The sequence below is a fragment of the Hevea brasiliensis genome, chromosome 7 (assembly GCF_030052815.1).
Source record: "Hevea brasiliensis isolate MT/VB/25A 57/8 chromosome 7, ASM3005281v1, whole genome shotgun sequence".
Classification (NCBI taxonomy): domain Eukaryota; kingdom Viridiplantae; phylum Streptophyta; class Magnoliopsida; order Malpighiales; family Euphorbiaceae; genus Hevea; species Hevea brasiliensis.
In genome coordinates, this window is record NC_079499.1 from 92,033,951 (window position 1) to 92,039,595 (window position 5,645).

The following is a 5,645-nucleotide window of genomic DNA, read 5'->3' on the forward strand; positions in this document are numbered from 1 at the left end:
TGGCACTTTGCTGAAATTTTTATAAAATTTGCGAAAAAATAAAAATGGACAAAAATTTTTACTAGTTTTTAAGCTTTGAATAAATGATTTTAATTCCTACTAAAATGCGCACCACTTCCAAAATGTAAGAAAATGGTTTTAAAATCCCTTGTAGTGTACTTAATGAATTATCGGTAGGTGAAGTTTGGTAGTTTATTAGGTATTCTATGGGATCATGTTATGCCTTACAGAGGGGTAAGGTGTGACATGTTTTAGTGGTATCAGAGCATAGTTTTGCAATAAATTTTGACTATTTATGTGAATATTTCTTTGATAAGTACAACTGCTCAAGTGTCTTTAATTAATACATATAACATATTTACATCATGAATATGCACTAACGGAGGTCAACCTCCTTGTGTTTGATCTTAGGAAGTAGAAATTTTTTGGAAATGGAATGGAAGAGGGAGATCATTCCATGGAACAATCTGTTGAGGCTGAGGTTCAAGGGGAAGCCTCAGCACTCCAGAACGTGAGTGGGTCAGCCACTCTAGCTCCTACTCCATCACCGCAATTTCCTACTCAGTTTGCACAGCAGATGGCTGCGTTTTTCTAACAAATGGTGGGAAATGTGCCACCCCAAGCTCAGATGCAAGCACCTGTAGCACAACCACAGCCCTCAGCTCGGCAATATGAAAAATTGATGAAATTTGGGACCACCGAGTTTAAAGGCACTGTGGATCCACTGGAGGCAGAACAGTGGTTAGAGCGAATGGAACGGGTTTTCAGAAAACTGCAGTGTGCAGCAGAGTTGAAGTTTGAGTACTCTGTTTCTTTGTTGCAAGGGGATGCATATGAATGATGGAAGACCATTCCCCACAGCCTGGTTGAGCCACCTGTGTTGACCTGGTTAGACTTTTTAAGGGAGTTTCGACAGAAGTGGGTCCTCGATGCTTATGTGGATATGAAGTTATAGGAATTCTTGAGTCTGAAGCAAGGGGACAGAATAATAGCAGAGTATGAACGGGACTTTTCAAGGCTAAGCCACAATGCTGGAAGCTTAGTCTCCACCCCCAGAGATAGATGTAAGAGGTTTGAGTCCGGGTTAAGGCCGAATATGAGGATGCAAGTTGTGGGATTCAGACACTAGAATTTTTCTGAGTTGATTTCACAGGCCCTAGAACTAGAAAGGATAGAATTAGAAGGGGCAGTGAAGAAGGGCACACAAGAGAAAGAGAAGACTGAAAAGACTACTGGTCAAGCACCTAAAAGTGGTTAAGGGAAGAGGAAATAGTTTTGAGGATCCAGCTCTCGTAGATCTGGCAGAGGCAGATTCTCTAGCCAAAGACCACCCCGGTCTGGTCAGCAGGCCCAACAAGCTTCTCGAGGATCTTTATCAGTCTGATAGTGTGAAACCTGTGGTAGAACACACGGTGGGGTTTGTTTCAAGGCCACAGGTGCATGTTTTGACTGTGGAGGGAGTAGACATTTTGCTAAGGATTGTATTAGTCCGCGCCGATCTGGACCTTCTGCTACATCTGAAGGATCAGCCCAAGTCTCTGCACTTAGAGGGTCACAGTCAGCTGCTAGAGGTAGAGGCAGAGGTAGGGGTCCTGGTAACACTCCTGGAAGTCAAAGCAATGTTAACCAGCCAGTACCTAGTGGCGCACTAGTCAGAGTGTATACCATGTGTCAAAGGGAGGAGGCTGAAACATCAGACATAGTAGCTAGTATTTTCTCCATCCTTAACCAAGATGTATATGTGTTATTTGATCCTGGATCCACACATTCGTATGTTAGTGCTAGTGTGATGTGTTCTACTGCTATTCAGTATGCACCAATGGACTATGATGTGCTAGTAACTAGCCAATTAGGCCAGGAGGTTAGGGTAAATAAATTATATAGGGATTATCCTTTGGTGATCCAAGGACACACTTTTCTGTCTGATTTGATTGAAATGCCCTTTAGAGATTATGACATTATCTTAGGCATGGATTGGTTAGCCAGGCATCATGCGATGATTGACTGTAGACTGAAGTCACTTTTGGTCTCCCTCAGTATGGTGATGTAGTAATACATGGGGAGAGGCAGTTATTGCCTTCAAACATCATTTCAACTGCACTAGCCAAAAAAATTATTAGGAAGGGGTGTGAGGCATACTTGGCACATGTGATAGACATCCAAGTGGGTAGTCCAGCATTGAGGGACATATCTACAGTATGTGACTTTCCGGATGTATTTCCTGATGAATTGCCAGGATTACCTCCAGAAAGAGAAGTGCAGTTTGAAATTGATGTTATGCCTGGTGTGGACCCAATCTCTATAACACCATATAGAATGGCACCTGCAGAATTGAAAGAGTTAAAAGTGCAGTTGCAAAAGTTGCTTGACAAGGGCTTCATCCGCCCTAGTGTGTCACCTTGGGGAGCGCCAGTATTGTTTGTAAAGAAGAAGGATGGCACTCTCCGGTTATGCATTGACTATCGACAGTTGAATAAGGTGACAATAAAGAATAGATACCCATTGCCCCGCATTGATGACTTATTTGATCAGTTGAGGGGTGCAGCTGTGTTCTCCAAAATTGACCTGAGATCAGGTTATTATCAGCTGAAAGTACAAGAGCAGAGCATTTCTAAAACTGGCTTTAGAACCCGCTATGGCCATTATGAGTTCTTGGTCATGCCATTCGGGTTAACTAATGCTCCGGCTACTTTTATGGATCTGATGAATACTATCTTCAGACCATACCTCGATCAGTTTATTGTGGTATTCATAGATGATATATTGGTCTATTCAAGAAATGCAGAAAAGCATGATAGACATCTGCGCATTATACTGTAAACTTTGAGGGAGAAACAACTATATGCCAAATTTTCAAAGTGTGAATTTTGACTGAAAGAAATATCTTTCTTGGGGCATGTAGTATCAGTAGAGGGCATCAAGGTAGATCCAAGTAAGATAGAAGCTGTCCTTAATTGGAAGCCACCCAGAAATATCACAGGGATTCGCAGTTTTCTGGGTTTAGCTGGATACTACCGTCGTTTTGTGAAGGGATTCTCCATGTTGGCATCTCCATTGACCAAATTACTTCGAAAAGATGTGAAATTTCAATGGACGGATAAATGCCAGCAGAGTTTTGATGAATTGAAGAAATATTTGACTGAGGCTCCAGTCTTAGCTTTACCTACACAGGGTAAAGAATATACAGTTTATAGTGATGCTTCTCACAATGGGTTCTGTGTGTTGATGCAAGATTGAAATGTTATTGCTTATGCATCACGCCAGCTAAAATCGCATGAGAGGAACTATCCGACACATGATTTGGAGCTTGCAGCTATAGTGTTTGCTCTTAAGATCTGGAGACACTATTTGTATGGGGAAAAGTGTTACATCTACACAGATCATAAGAGTTTGAAGTATTTGGGCACTCAGAAGGAGTTGAATTTGAGACAGAGGAGTGGTTAGAGTTGATAAAAGACTATGATTGTCTGATAGACTATCAGCCAGGGAAAGCTAATGTGATAGCTGATGCCTTAAGTCGCAAGACTATGGCAAGTCTACGGGTTGCTCCTTTGTCTATGGTACATGAGTTGAGATCATTACATGCCAGCTTAGAGATTAATGATGAGGGGCAGACAGCAGTTGCATGGCATGTACAGCCAGTGTTGATTGATCAGATTAGAATGGCTGCTTAGAATGATCAAAAGTATCAGAGGCTATTGGAAGAAGTCCAGCAGGGCAAGAAACCAGAATTCTCAATAAGAGATGATGGTTTATTGCTACACCAGGGCAGAATGTGTGTTCCTAATGATGTTGATTTGAGGCAGATCATTTTGAAGGAAGCACATGAGTCTCCTTTTGCCATGCACCCTGGTGGTACAAAAATGTATAGAGGGCTAAAGGAGCATTACTGGTGGATGGGTATGAAAAGAGATGTGGCAGAGTTTGTTTTCAAATGCCTAACTTGTCAGCAAGTGAAGGCAGAACACCAAGTACCAACTGGGTTATTACATCCACTACCAGAGCCAGAATGGAAATGGGAGAGAATAACTATGGATTTTGTGATGGGACTTCTGAGACACAGAAGAGTCATGATGCAGTATGGGTCATTGTTGACAGACTGACCAAGTCTGCTCATTTTCTGCCAGTTCGGATGGATTACAGTTTAGAAAGATTGGCCAAGTTGTATATAGATGAGATTGTGAGACTGCATGGAGTGCCAGTATCTATCATATCAGACAGAGATCCTAGGTTCACTTCTAGATTCTGGGGTAGTTTTCAGAGAGCCCTAGGAACTAGATTGAACTTCAGTACGACATTCCACCCACAGACAGATGGCCAATCTGAGAGGGTAATTCAGATCTTGGAGGACATGCTACGGGCTTGTGTGATTGAGTTTGAGGGCAGTTGGGACACACACTTGCCTTTCATTGAGTTTGCTTACAACAATAGCTACCAATGAAGCATTGGGATGCCTCCATATGAAGCTTTGTATGGCAGAAAATGTAGAACCCCATTGTGTTGGAATGATGTGGGTGAAAGAAAGATGATTGGACTCGAAATTGTTCAACAGACTGAAGAGAAGATCAGGGTGATCAGAGATCGACTTAAGACTGCATCAAACCGTTAGAAGTCCTATGTTGATATGAAGAGAAGGGATATTGAATATACAGTGGGTGACAAAGTATTCCTCAAGGTTTCCCCTTGGAAGAGGATTATGAGATTCGACAGAAAGGGAAAACCGAGTCCTCGTTTCATTGGGCCATATGAGGTTCTGGAAAGAGTGGGTCCTTTGGCATATCGATTGGCACTACCTCTAGAGTTAAAGAAGATACATAATGTCTTCCATGTGTCTATGTTGAGGAGGTATCGATCAGACCCATCTCATGTACTACCAGTAGAGGAAATTGAAGTGAATCCAGACCTCACATATGAGGAAGAACCCATAGAGATTCTGGCTTATGAGGTGAAGCAGCTACGAAACAAGCAAATTCCGTTAGTGAAAGTGTTGTGGAACCATCATTCGGGCCACTAAGCTACTTGGGAACGAGACAAGGACATGAGGAGATAGCACCCACAATTGTTCAGAGATTGATACCAGGTAAAATTTCGAGACGAAATTTATTTTAAGGGGGGGGGGGGGGGAGAATTGTAACACCCCTATTTGTATAGCCTGGTATATATCACTATTCCGGTGACCGGTGTCGGTCCGGATAATTAAGGGGATTAGAACCACATCTAAGACAACTAGATAATCTCTGAACACAAATAATTAGTAATTGTCAATTAGTTATGCATAAATAAGAAAAACGGAATATAAGAAGTTACATGAGCCGAGAGTCACAGCGATGGGTGACCTTCTCGGAAACGACTGCGAGGTCGATTTAAACTCAAATTTTGAACTATAAAATGTGATGCCGCGGTCCTTAGGACTATTGCGAACACAGTGGAAAAGAGAAAATCATGAAAAAGATTTGTTAAGCAGGTCAAATAATTAGGTCAAGAATCCGGAAGAAATATTGAATTATTTGCCAACTGGATCGAACCGGCAAGGGGCAATTTGGTCAATTGACCTCTAGAGCTTACTCCTGACCTGACTATCAAATAAAATTGGAGAAAAGAAAATTTTGGGATTAGAAATTAAATTAAAAAACTAATGGAAAAAT